The sequence below is a fragment of the Quercus suber genome, unplaced genomic scaffold (assembly GCF_002906115.3).
Source record: "Quercus suber isolate HL8 unplaced genomic scaffold, Cork oak 2.0 scaffold_190, whole genome shotgun sequence".
Classification (NCBI taxonomy): domain Eukaryota; kingdom Viridiplantae; phylum Streptophyta; class Magnoliopsida; order Fagales; family Fagaceae; genus Quercus; species Quercus suber.
Window position 1 is genome coordinate 809,238 of NW_027069648.1, and position 12,386 is coordinate 821,623.

Here is a 12,386-nt window from a genome sequence, read left to right on the forward strand (position 1 = left end):
GACATGTGAATGTGCATACTCCTTGATTGCCATCTTGCAAGTGTACAAAGCATCTAAGATCATGAAAGGTTTGTTATATCTGATTAAGATAATGGAGACACTTTACAACTTGAGCAGACTACATAAAAATGATATGGAACATTAAATGGTAAAGGACTTGATAGGCCAAAAACGAATTGACCCCTTGTGATGAATTAATTGATTAATTAGCCAAGTTTAATTAATTAATCAAATTAACATGCAAACATGTGATAGCACAAACAAATCACCAATTAAACTAAGTATGCAGCAGAAATTAAATTGACACAGCAATTTGTTTACGAATGGGGAAAACCAACAAGGTAAAAACCCCACCGGGTGATTTTAAGGTCACTACTCCCGAAATTCCACTATCATCACAACAAATGGTTACAAGTAAAGGAATCCTAGTACCTTATACAAACCTACAATTGAACTCTTACCCTAATACCCAATTGGACTTGTTTTGTAGTGACAATTTCTCCTTTTGATGCACTGCTCCCAGTACGTGACTAACCAATTCTGCAAATCCCAGTACGTGACTTCAATCACCAACTAGAGCAGGTTATTAGCTGCAAAGTTCTTCAGTTCATCCAGACGATGAAGATCAAGAAGATGCTTGGTTTCAAAACCTTACGGTGCACAAACACAGAAACTTATTTACAAGAATGATGAACTAGGTCAAAACTCTGTCTTCGATCACAATTTGCTTGAACAAACTTTGCTCAACACTTGTGCAACTTGTATCCTCTTTAATGGCAGCCCGCTTTTTTTAAGGATGTTGGGCCAAACCCATGCAAATGGGTGAAGTCGTGTTATTGCTTCTTAAAATGGAGGTTCAACTAGTTATATTTTTCCCTTTAGATTAAGGGTTTTACAATGGAGTCGCCACTTATTTAATTATTGGAATAAATAAGAAAACCAAAATTGAAAAATTCCTCATTTTATTTATTTGAAATTGAATTTACATTGATCATAGAAAATTGCATGGCTTTGGTTCTAGATACAATATAAGATAAAGTACATGGCTTTGTTTCCTAGTTACAATCTAAAAATCAAAAATTACATGGATAAGCATTTGATCTACTAACTCTTGATCTAAGCTCGGAGACTATGTTACAAGGTGGAAAGGTGTTAAGCACCCACCTTGCCCAGTGAAACCAGTCTTCTAGACTATGGTGGCCAACATTCATATCACATCATCCAATATGTTATCAATCAATTTGCATGTTGAATTTAAAGTGTGTGCATGTGATAAACCCTAATTCAATTTATTAAGCATTTCTTTTGGATTGAAAAATAAATTCTAATGAATATGTGTGAATGGTGATATCCTAGATTCAAGAATTTAAAAGAATTATTAAACAAAAATATTTTTCATGTTTTTGATGTGAATTTAAAATCAAAACTAGTGTTATGCATGAACATATGATGAACAACCAAGAATATGTGAAGAACATATAAGAACAACTAAGAACATTCAAATATATTTAAAGGAATTCAAATGATTATTATCATGCTTTAATCTTAAACTCTCATTATGGCAACACAAAAAACAATTAGGAAAAGGGAGTATAACTTCATACAAAATCCAAATGGTGGAAGAGGAGACTCTTGAGGGAGGTCCTAAGGGTGAAGGAAAAGAAGAGTTAGGATAGAAAAAGTGAGTCTCACTCAATACCTTGAGTCTCAAGAAGACCAAAATATGACAAGACTACTCAACTTCCTAGAACTTAAGAGAGGAGAAGAGATGGGATTTTTGTGTGCTTTGGAATGAAGAAGAGAGAGGGTTTATATAGTAGTGGTGGAGGAAATATGAATGAAATGCCATTTAGTAAGGGTTGACAAAAAATCATCAATCTAGACCTCATTTTAGCCTTGGAGAAAATCTAATGCATTAAATGGAGAGATTGGTGGGAGTGAGGAGCAAGCCAAAATTCCGTTTTCCCGTAACTGCTGTAACAGGTTGTAGAGCCAACTTCGAAAAATCATATCTGACTCAATTCAGACCGGAATCGTCTTGTTTTTGTGCTCAAATTGAAGCCCTGGATGTCTAATTTCTGAAAACATTAACCTCATTCACAAATTCAAAATATTTTGAGAGATATCGATGAAATGGTGAGCAGAGGTCATTTGTTAAAAAATGGTTTCAGCACAATTAATATTAATAGGTCCCAAATTAGCTCCCAATTAACATTAAATGGCTCCAATCACTCCCATTTCAGATTTAATTGGTTCCAAATTTACTCTAATTAAAATATAATTGCACAAATTACTTATGAAATAATTAATGTTTAACTATCTAATAAATTAGGTGTATGCAACCTCACCATAAATTGTAGTCCTAACCAATCAAATTATAACATATCATTGATATCCAATTGATTACACTTATAACCAATTGAAATCAATTGTTTATAATCATATATAGTCAAACTCAATTTTTTATAGTGCATCTCAGCCATTAAAACTTGATTTGATGATAATTCTCAATTTGGTAGTCCGATTAGGGCTTATGACCAGTCGATTTGATCGTTACAACATCAAGATCATTTTGGTGAAATGAGATTAATGATCTAATGGCTAGAATCAAGATGCATATTTCTAAGGTGAAAGTACCATTTTACCCTCCATGTGAGGTTAAATGCGGGTTGTAAAATGGGGTGTCAACAGAATGCTCCTCATTGGCAGAGCTTGAAAAGCGAATGTCAATGTATGAAAGAAACACCTAATTAACTTTGCAATCAATATTTAACTGTGGTGAATGTATGATGCATGTAGATAAAAATGTAGATGGTCATGTTGTGGATCAAAATGTGGACCGAATCTCGAGAGAGATTGCCTACGTACCTCTTGGTGGGAGGATTAGGTCCGAATGTAGTTCATGCATGCAAATTTTTTTTTTTTTTTTTTTTTGAATGAGTACAAGACATACTTACCTGAGGTCAAGAAAAAAAATGGAGGACCAAGGATCCTGGCTCATGTTTTCAAAGGACATAGGATTTTTGGATCTTGAGGTCAGCTTGGGAAAGAGATGAGACACTCGCACATATGGAAACATTATTGAAGGACTTCTCACGTGATTGTGTTGTAAAGAAGAGGTTGGTTGCTGGGCTTTAGGCTTTTGAATAGACCTAATATGGCCCATGAAGCTGCCACAAAGTTTCCAAGCAGGTTTAAATATGGGCATGTTCTCTCTAGCAGGAGTTGGATCTTTAGTAGGAGCTGGCTGGCCACTGGGCTTTAAGCCTACTTCCTTGACCTCTGAAAAAATAACACCCCACTTCCCTCAGACCCACGTTCCACACGGATTTATATCTTCTAGATTACCTAGGGACTTTACCAAATAGATTTCCTTAAATCATAACCACTACTTAATGATTTAATGGTCTAGATTCTGTCATGTCAGTATTCCACTAACAATAATCTTAATTATTTTATTTGCAACATTATTTTATTATTTTAAGAATATTGTTAGTGGAATGCTGAAATGGCAAAATCTAGACCATTAAAACATTAAAGAGTGGTTAGGATTTTAGGAAATCTATTGGTAAAATACCATAAGAAATCTAGAGAATCTGAATCTTGTTCCACACGGAAACAAATATCCAAGGTCAACTTCCCTTTAATACCGTTGGTAACGATTCCATTTATAACTGACATAACTTCTGCCCCAAACCCAGCAGTTTCTTTTCCAAGAAGATCATTGCTAAAATCACATTGATTTCCACTAGTTTATCTGCCACCCCTCTGGCACCACCATAGCAGGATGCTTGTGTTCACCGTTTCTGATTCCAACAATGCCATAGTTTTTCTGCCACCCCTCCTGTACCACCATAGCAAGATGCCTGGGTTCACCATTTCTAATCCTGGAATGTCCCTGTCGGAGAAGGGAATCTTCTAATGTCTTCCTTAAGTGAAGACCAAAACCGCCCCATCCTCTCCCCAATTTTCCTTCTGGTGTCACTGTGGACCCTCTATGTCGTCCATGAATGAGCAAAAAATTTCCACCCCAACTGAATAATAAAAATATTATTTCCTTCCCTTGACGTTCTAGAAAACTACACAAGTGATTGCTTAGACACCAACTCTTCCACGTTAAACAACAGCCTCTTGACACTCTCCTTCCCCAAAGTGACGAAGCATGAAGAATTTCGACATTTTTCAAGAACACGTAAAAAATAAAAAGTACCACCTTCTTTGACAGAAAATTCAAAAGTTTTGGACTCTGACAAAGAAAAACATGGACCCTCCCATAATAATATAATCAAAAACAACAAAAATCAGACAGAGAGCAAAAATTTGTGACTAATTTGAGGTAGCCAGGCCTCCTCCCTCAAAATCTGTGACCATTATAGAAGTTGTTAATTCTCTCTGTTACTAGATTCTTCTATGAGTATGAATGTTATTTTGGTTAATAGAGATTGATATTTAAATTTCAAAATTCTCAATACCAATATCTATTAGTATTCTCTCCTAGTTTGATCGTTGGTGTTACATTGGTAGTTTCCTCAAAAGAAAATTTTGTTACAGCAAGGGAGGTCCTAGCTACTATTCCTCAGCCTCAACCCACACTTGAAACTGTTATTATTACTTTATTGCAGATTGCTATTTATAGTGAGGAAGTAGAGTTGGAGATATACATAGTGCCTTTTCATTTATTTAGAGCATTGTTTTATGTGAGGCAAAGGACAACGAGTCCAATAAAAAGAAAAATCAAAGACAGTAATTTTTGTCTTTTTCATTATCAGTTAGTCATGGTTAGTTTCTTATTATCTGTAGTACTTCATAATCTATCCTAATAGCTTAAAAATGCATCCATGCTGAAGGTGATGAATATAATTTTCTTCTCTTGGTAGCTAAAATTTTTGAAACTGATTGAACTATTTACTTTTTAAAGGATTTGTGAGAACATTCATCTTAATGGACCTAAATTTCCTGAAATTTGATGTACTTCTCTAATTTTCTTGAATTTCCTATGTTCTTTGGCAGTATTTGCAGGTACTAATGGGATTAATTCTCTTTTGCTGGGTTGCTTGTGGTGTAAGCTTTGTTGTACTTGCTGAGGTAATGTGCTCATTTTGTCCACTAAGAATTTGTCTTAGTGTGTGTGAACAAACCTCATTGTTAAAAGAGTTTTCTCCAACATCAGTAGGGAAACTGCTATCATATTTGGCTTTGGTTGCACCTCAGTATATTTGAGGACAAAGTTTGCAGAGATAGGGAGATGAAATTTTAAGTCTTCAAATACATCGCGAAAATTAAATTATAAGTTTGTAATTAGCTTTGTGATTATTTTTTGGGGGGTTTATTATTATAAGTTTGTACTTTTAGGACTTTCCCCCCTTTATCTTCTTAAATTAGACTAAGGGAAGAACATCTGGGATTGAAACTTTCTTACTCACATCCTAACATGTTGGAAAAGGAGCTGACATAAACACTATGCTCACAAAATTACTAGAGGCCAATATTTGTCTACAGTTTAATGAATTGATTGAGGAATCATACAAGGATGGCATCTGCTCCATTAGAAGGAAACATTAAATTATTTCCCACTTTATATGCTGTAAATAAATTTGTGATATTCCTCGCATTGTTTTTACATGACATTCTCCAAAACAAAGTAGGGAGGGTGACATCAGGTTTCAAGTGTTTCATAAAGCTGTCCTTTTGATGAATGGAAGATATGACTGAGACATAGTTCATCTATCCTTGGGGTCAAGTCATAAGTGAGAGGGAGTGAATTTGAAGCTGCCTTCTTGATCAATATGAAACATTACTTAATTTTCCAGAACATTAAAATCATCTTGAACTTAGCATTGCAGTTATTCACTTATGTGCTGGATCACAGCGGTACAACTGTATCTGTTCATACTGCTGAACATAGCATTGCCATGGCAAAAGCATTAAAATGCGTAGATCAAGCCTTTCTCCAACATTGTTGGCAGGAAAAGAAAAGGTGCTCTCCACTTAAATGTGCCATCCACAGACAGTAACTCAGAATATGAACACAAAATAATAACAGAGAATAATGCTCCGAGCCTAATATTGTCTTTTAAGTATAGACGACTTCATTGTAAAACTGCTAAATAAGCATTAGTTCCCACATCAAGAAAGCTCTATTGCAAAAATATATCAGATAAGGATTTTGAGACAAACCATCTTTATGGAAGCCCAGTAGAGAGAAGCTGATAAGTTCATAAGGTCCAAACATGTCAGGATTATGAATTTTCCATGATGTGAATATATCAAACATTCGCTTGCCTTTCTCCAACATTGTTGGCAGGAAAAGAAAAGGTGCTCTCCACTTAAATGTGCCATCCACAGACAGTAACTCAGAATATGAACACAAAATAATAACAGAGAATAATGCTCCGAGCCTAATATTGTCTTTTAAGTATAGACGACTTCATTGTAAAACTGCTAAATAAGCATTAGTTCCCACATCAAGAAAGCTCTATTGCAAAAATATATCAGATAAGGATTTTGAGACAAACCATCTTTATGGAAGCCCAGTAGAGAGAAGCTGATAAGTTCATAAGGTCCAAACATGTCAGGATTATGAATTTTCCATGATGTGAATATATCAAACATTCGCTGAAGTTCACTCCTATATTGAAGACACGTGTGTCGTTGATGTAGGACACAATTTACTATTTAATTATTGTAATTTATTATTTTTGGCATTTTTATGTAGAAAAACATTATTTTAGGTTTAGGTGATTTATTTCCTTGTTTTTAGGTGAATTTAATATTTTTTAGGTCAAATTTGATTCCTGTTATGGTTAGGTATCAATTAGGAGTTATTTTAGATTATATTTTCTTATTTGTCAAGTTTTAAGGAGCCCTTAAATAGGCCCTTAAGTCTGTAAACGTTTTTCATAGACTATTATTAATAAACACAGACTTTGTCAAATTTTCTTCTGGTGGATTCCAGTTTTATCTCCTTATGGATTCAGGGAAACCTCTCGTGGTTTCGAGGTTTACTACCAGAAACTAACAGTTTAGTTTCTGTTCCATCGAGAGAGCATCGTGTGTGTCTCTCTTCAGGCTTCCGCGACATCAGTTGGTATCAGAGCCTTGACTTACCCTGGTCTGATTGCTAACCGGTGAGACGGTAACCACCACCACAACAACGACGAACAACTTAGCAAGTATTACGTGACGTACAACAAGCACTCACAAATATCTATGCTAGGATGGTGCCGTTGAAGAATGGAAACAATAGGGATAACTGCAATGGAGACATAACTCACGGGCAACCTATTGGTAAGCAAATTTCATATAGACCTTATAAGAGAATTGCAAGTTTTAATGGTTATTTTTTAAAAGAAGATTTCCTTGATTGGTTACTTGATCTAGAGGATTTATTTGACTACAAAAATATTTGTTATGAGAGAAAAGTTGGACTTGTTTTGTATAAACTTAGTAAGTATGCCTCATGTTGGTGGGATCGAGTACAATCTGATAGAATCTGACAAGGTAAAGACAAAATTCGATCATGGCCAAGGATGAAAAAGATGCTTGCTATCAAATTTTATCCTTTGGATTGTGAAGAAATCTTGTCGTATACAATACAAGATTATTATTGGCTAAGAAATTCATACTTGAATTATTTTGAAGAGCCAAATATTCCACCGCTAAAGGAAGACTTACATGTTGAAGCAAATATTTTTCTTGAAGAATATGGAGAAGTCAAAGAAGAATCTGATATCAAGATTGTAGAGGAGATTAATGAAGACCCCATTATAGAGAAAGATCTTGAAGTTGAGATAGTAGAGACCATTAAAGAAGAAATTATAGAGGAAGTTGTCAACGATCTCGATGAAATCAAGTTAGATGATTGCAACATTCAAAGTGCTATTATTTTATTGGGAGACATCGAAACAAAGTTTATTGACTTTATTGGGGTAGAAAGATTTGACTTTATCATTGACTCTTATTTGGTGAATATTATCAATTACATGAAGATCAAGGGAGAAGAAGTTCAAGTTACCCAATTAATGACTTTTAAGTTTGGCAAGAAGATAAAGAAGATGAAGTATTCAAAGTATTTGTTCTCTTGGCATGGGAGATTTCAGATTTCAAAGATGAACTCGAGGACGAGTTTGTTTCAAGTGGAGGGGTCCGATGTAGGACACAATTTACTATTTAATTATTGTAATTTATTATTTTTGGCATTTTTATGTAAAAAAACGTTATTTCAGGTTTAGGTGATTTATTTCCTTGTTTTTAGGTGAATTTAATATTTTTTAGGTCAAATTTGATTCCTGTTATGGTTAGGTATCAATTAGGAGTTATTTTAGATTATATTTTCTTGTTTGTCAAGTTTAAAGGAGCCCTTAAATAGGCCCTTAAGTCTGTAAACGTTTTTCATAGACTATTATCAATAAACACAGACTTTGTCAAATTTTCTTCTGGTGGATTCCAGTTTTGTCTCCTTGTGGATTCAGGGAAACCCCTCGTGGCTTCGAGGTTTACTACCAGAAATTAACAGTTTAGTTTCTGTTCCATTGAGAGAGCATCGTGTGTGTCTCTTTTCAGGCTTCCGCGACATCAGTTGTTTTCAACATCATATACAGGAAAAAACTTCAAATGCATTCCCGGTTGAGGTCCTTCTTCCCATGTAAATGAATCAATGTATAGCTGACAAAGAGACAACTCAAGACGAGATGTCAGGAACACCTCAAATTCATATCTATAGGGACGAAAATCTGAGAATCCAGGACTTTTCAACCGATATCCAACAAACAAAGGAAGAGCACAGAAACAAGCTACTGGAGATGTAGGGGAATATTCGTAAGGGGGTGGGCATGCTTGAGCTGGACAAACAGAAGTGGTGTTCGTTGAATTCTAATTGTAATTTTTATCATCTGTTTCAGATTCACAAAACTGGGCTAGGTTGGAGTCCCGGCATAAGGGATTCCCTTTAAGGCTGACAGTTAAGAATGAGACTTCATCACATCAATGTGCTATGTCTGTTACACCTTGCAAAACTAATATTAAAAAGATCACATCCAAAATCTCTAAATGAAGTATTCACATTTTGAAGATGCATTTCATTACAAATGATGTTCTGTATGAAACTAATTAGAAAGTGAAAATTTGGAAGGAGGCATAGAAGCAAACCCTAGAGTGACATTTGGAGGTATATAAGAGTTGCTTGTAAATGTTATATTTGAAAGTTTATTATACTGCAACTCCCTGCAATACCAGAGAGCCAAAAGCAATAGCTTAGAAAGTCTAGGACGAGAGTAAATTTATAAAGTTAACCTAGAAGATTATAACTTTTAATTTTACAAAATTCTGTACTCAGAACAAGGCACCAATTGATCTTTCACCATTAAAAGAAAAAGATGCTTGAGAGCATGAACGGACACGCACACACCCATGCCAAAGGATGATGTCACTTTAACCAAGGGATAGCAACATTGTCGCTCAAGTCTTACATTGTAAGTTTCCGCATTCCATTCAAAGTCCTATTTTGCCAAATGAAGGATGGAACAGAGCCGTTCAAAAAATTGTTTGCAATCGACCTGAAATGGGGAACAATTTACCAAATAAAAATCCAACTTTTTTATTAACAATTTAATTTATTTATAGAAATTAACTAATAAATTTAAAATTTAAAGGTTGAGATAAATGGAATCTCAAATTTAGATTTATACAGAATAATTTACAACAACATTGAATTAAAGAGAAAAATATATCAGTAACATAAGTAAATCCAATGCTACCATGGGATTCTAGAGTATTGAGTGAAAGAGGTCTTTGAAAACTGTGATTCAGATAACGATATTTGTATCACAAAAAGTCATCCTTCAGATATCCTTTGCCTTACAATATTTTCAAATTTGATAAACGACCTAGCTGTGGTGATAAATTTCCTGACAAATTCATACGTAGTGGTAGCCTGCGGAGAAGCAGCCCAAAACCATATTATTAAACCCCATTGCTAAGTCTTCATAAGAAAAGCCTACATGCTACATGCAATTAATAGCCAAGTTTCATCAAAGCTTGATAGCCTTATATGTGCATGTGTGACTAGCGTCTAAAGCTAATATAATATATCAATATTTATTAATTTCCTTAACAAATGAAAAGATCATGAAGATAAATTTTTGGCAAAAATACAAAACTCACCCTCTAAGTTTCATCATTTTTCATTTCAGTCTTATAAATTCGAGTTTTGTCATTTCAGTCCTCTAAGGGCCCGTTTGAATATAACTTATTTTTGCTGAAAATTGAAAACACAGTAATAAAATAATTTTGTGTGAATAGTACCGTGGGACCCATTTTTAATAAAAAAGTGGCTGAAAAGTGAAATTTGTGGGACCTGTGAACAATGCACGGGTGCACTATTCACAGGAGAATAGTCAAAAGTTGCGAATTGAAAAAAAAAAAAAAAAATGCGCGGAAGCAAAATGCAAACGTGAATCCAAACAGATACTAAGTTTCATTCATCTCCAATTAAGTCTTCCATTAATTAGGCCTGTTCACGGGTCGGTCTGGGTCGGGTTAATGCCCAACCCGGAACCGACTCGACTAGATTGGGTGGGCAAACTTTCAACCCGCCGCCAACCGTCAGAGAAGTCGGTTCGAATGGGTTGGAACATCAACGAGCGATGGTTGGGTTCAATCGGAGTCGAGATATGGAAAATAAGGAAAATCTGGCTAGAAAACGATGAAAATCGGCCAAATCCTTTAAGTTTTCGCCAGAAATAGCCAAGATCTTGACTAGATCTGGCAAAATCTCGCCAGATCTAGCCAAGAACTCAACTAGATCTAGTGAAATCTCGCTGAATCTAGTCAAGATCTAGCCAAAAAAACATCTCAAAACTAGTCGAAATTATCAAATAATGCTGGAATATTTATGGGTTGGTCGAATCGGGTTGCTCAGATTTTGAAGAAGAAGAACCGACGTCCGACCCATCAAAGTCAGGTTCTGGAGGAAGTAATCCATCGCCAATCATCGAAGAAGTCAGTTCGGTCGGCAATGGGTTGGGGTTCAATCTGCGACGGCAGGTGGGTCGTGTCGACGATTGACTGGACAGCCCTACCATTAATGTACCGTTAGTTCTGCCGTTAACTTATATATTTTTTTATTTAATTTTTAATTTTTTTATTTCTTAATTTTACAAAAATGTTAATTAAAAAAAAGCAGATTGTAGGAAAATTCTGGGAAACCAAGAATGAGAAAGAGAGGAAAAGAGAGAGAGAGTGAGAGATCAAGAGGGGGAAAGAGGGAGAGGAAGAGGCCTGCAATACTGCCTCGACAAAGTCTCTGTTGAAACTTCATCCTTATCCTCACCAAATCAATTTGATGACCTCCCGAGCTGGGATGCACGAACGCGGTGCTAGAGGAGCCGCACCCGCGTCCGACGCGGTACGACGCGACAACACACGAGGGACGCCGCTGACCACGCGTCAGTGCCGCATCTTGCCATGTGTTTTTTTTTTTCCTGACTCGCGCCGACACGGCTTGGACTTGAGCCGATTCGCGCTGAATTGGGTTGATTCACATCGACTTGAGCCATATCAGGCGAAATTAGCAGAATGGCCTGTTCAAGCCGAAACGACCAATTCAGGCTGAAATTCAAAAAATAAAATAAAAAAAAGGTGCAAAACACACTGTTTGAACATAATAACAAACCCTAAAACTCTCTCACGCATTCTCACTTCATCCAAACACTCTCTCTCACTTCGTCACTCATCTTTCTTCTCTGTGCTCTAAAGATCCTACGACACGAGGTGTCCTCCACCCATTTCCAACACAATCTTGCCACTCCTTGTGAAACCCACTACCCTCAGTATATCCTCTCTTGAAAGGAAGCCACATTGATTAGTCATAGTTAAACTTAAAGCTTTGGTCCACGAGGAAACAATACCATACTTTTTCAACTGCTCTCTGTGGTGTGCTCGGCTTCACTGAATCACTCTTTACCTCTCTATCTTTGCTCTCTGTCTCCCCTGTAAGACACAGCCACTCAGTCACTTCATTCAAACTTCAGCTTTCTCTCACGCATTCTTAACTCAAGTATTGATATAAAGCTTTCAATCTTAGTTTGATTTGTGATTTGTGAACCTATGAATCTGTGATTTATGAATCTTAGTTTCTTTTCAATCTTAGTTTTATTTAGTTAATAGTTATTACTTATTACTCATTGTAATTTGTGAATCTATGAACTTGGGTTTGATTTATTATTAATTTATTTAGTTAATAGTTATTTTTTGTAGGTTAAATTGAATCTATTGAATTTGTAATGGACGAAGTTACTAGCACAGAAACTTCACCTTCATCTAATCAAGAAGTGCCAAATGTTGAATCTCCTCTTTGACAGTATGTGACTAAAGTAGAAAAACAACCT

General features: G+C 35.7%; 1 pseudogene; it reads right to left on the reverse strand.

Annotated features, from left to right (window-relative positions):
* Positions 1 to 12,044, reverse strand: part of LOC112007235 (probable LRR receptor-like serine/threonine-protein kinase At1g06840) — a 30,736-nt pseudogene extending 18,692 nt beyond the window's left edge.
* Positions 12,045 to 12,386: the final 342 nt, after the last annotated feature.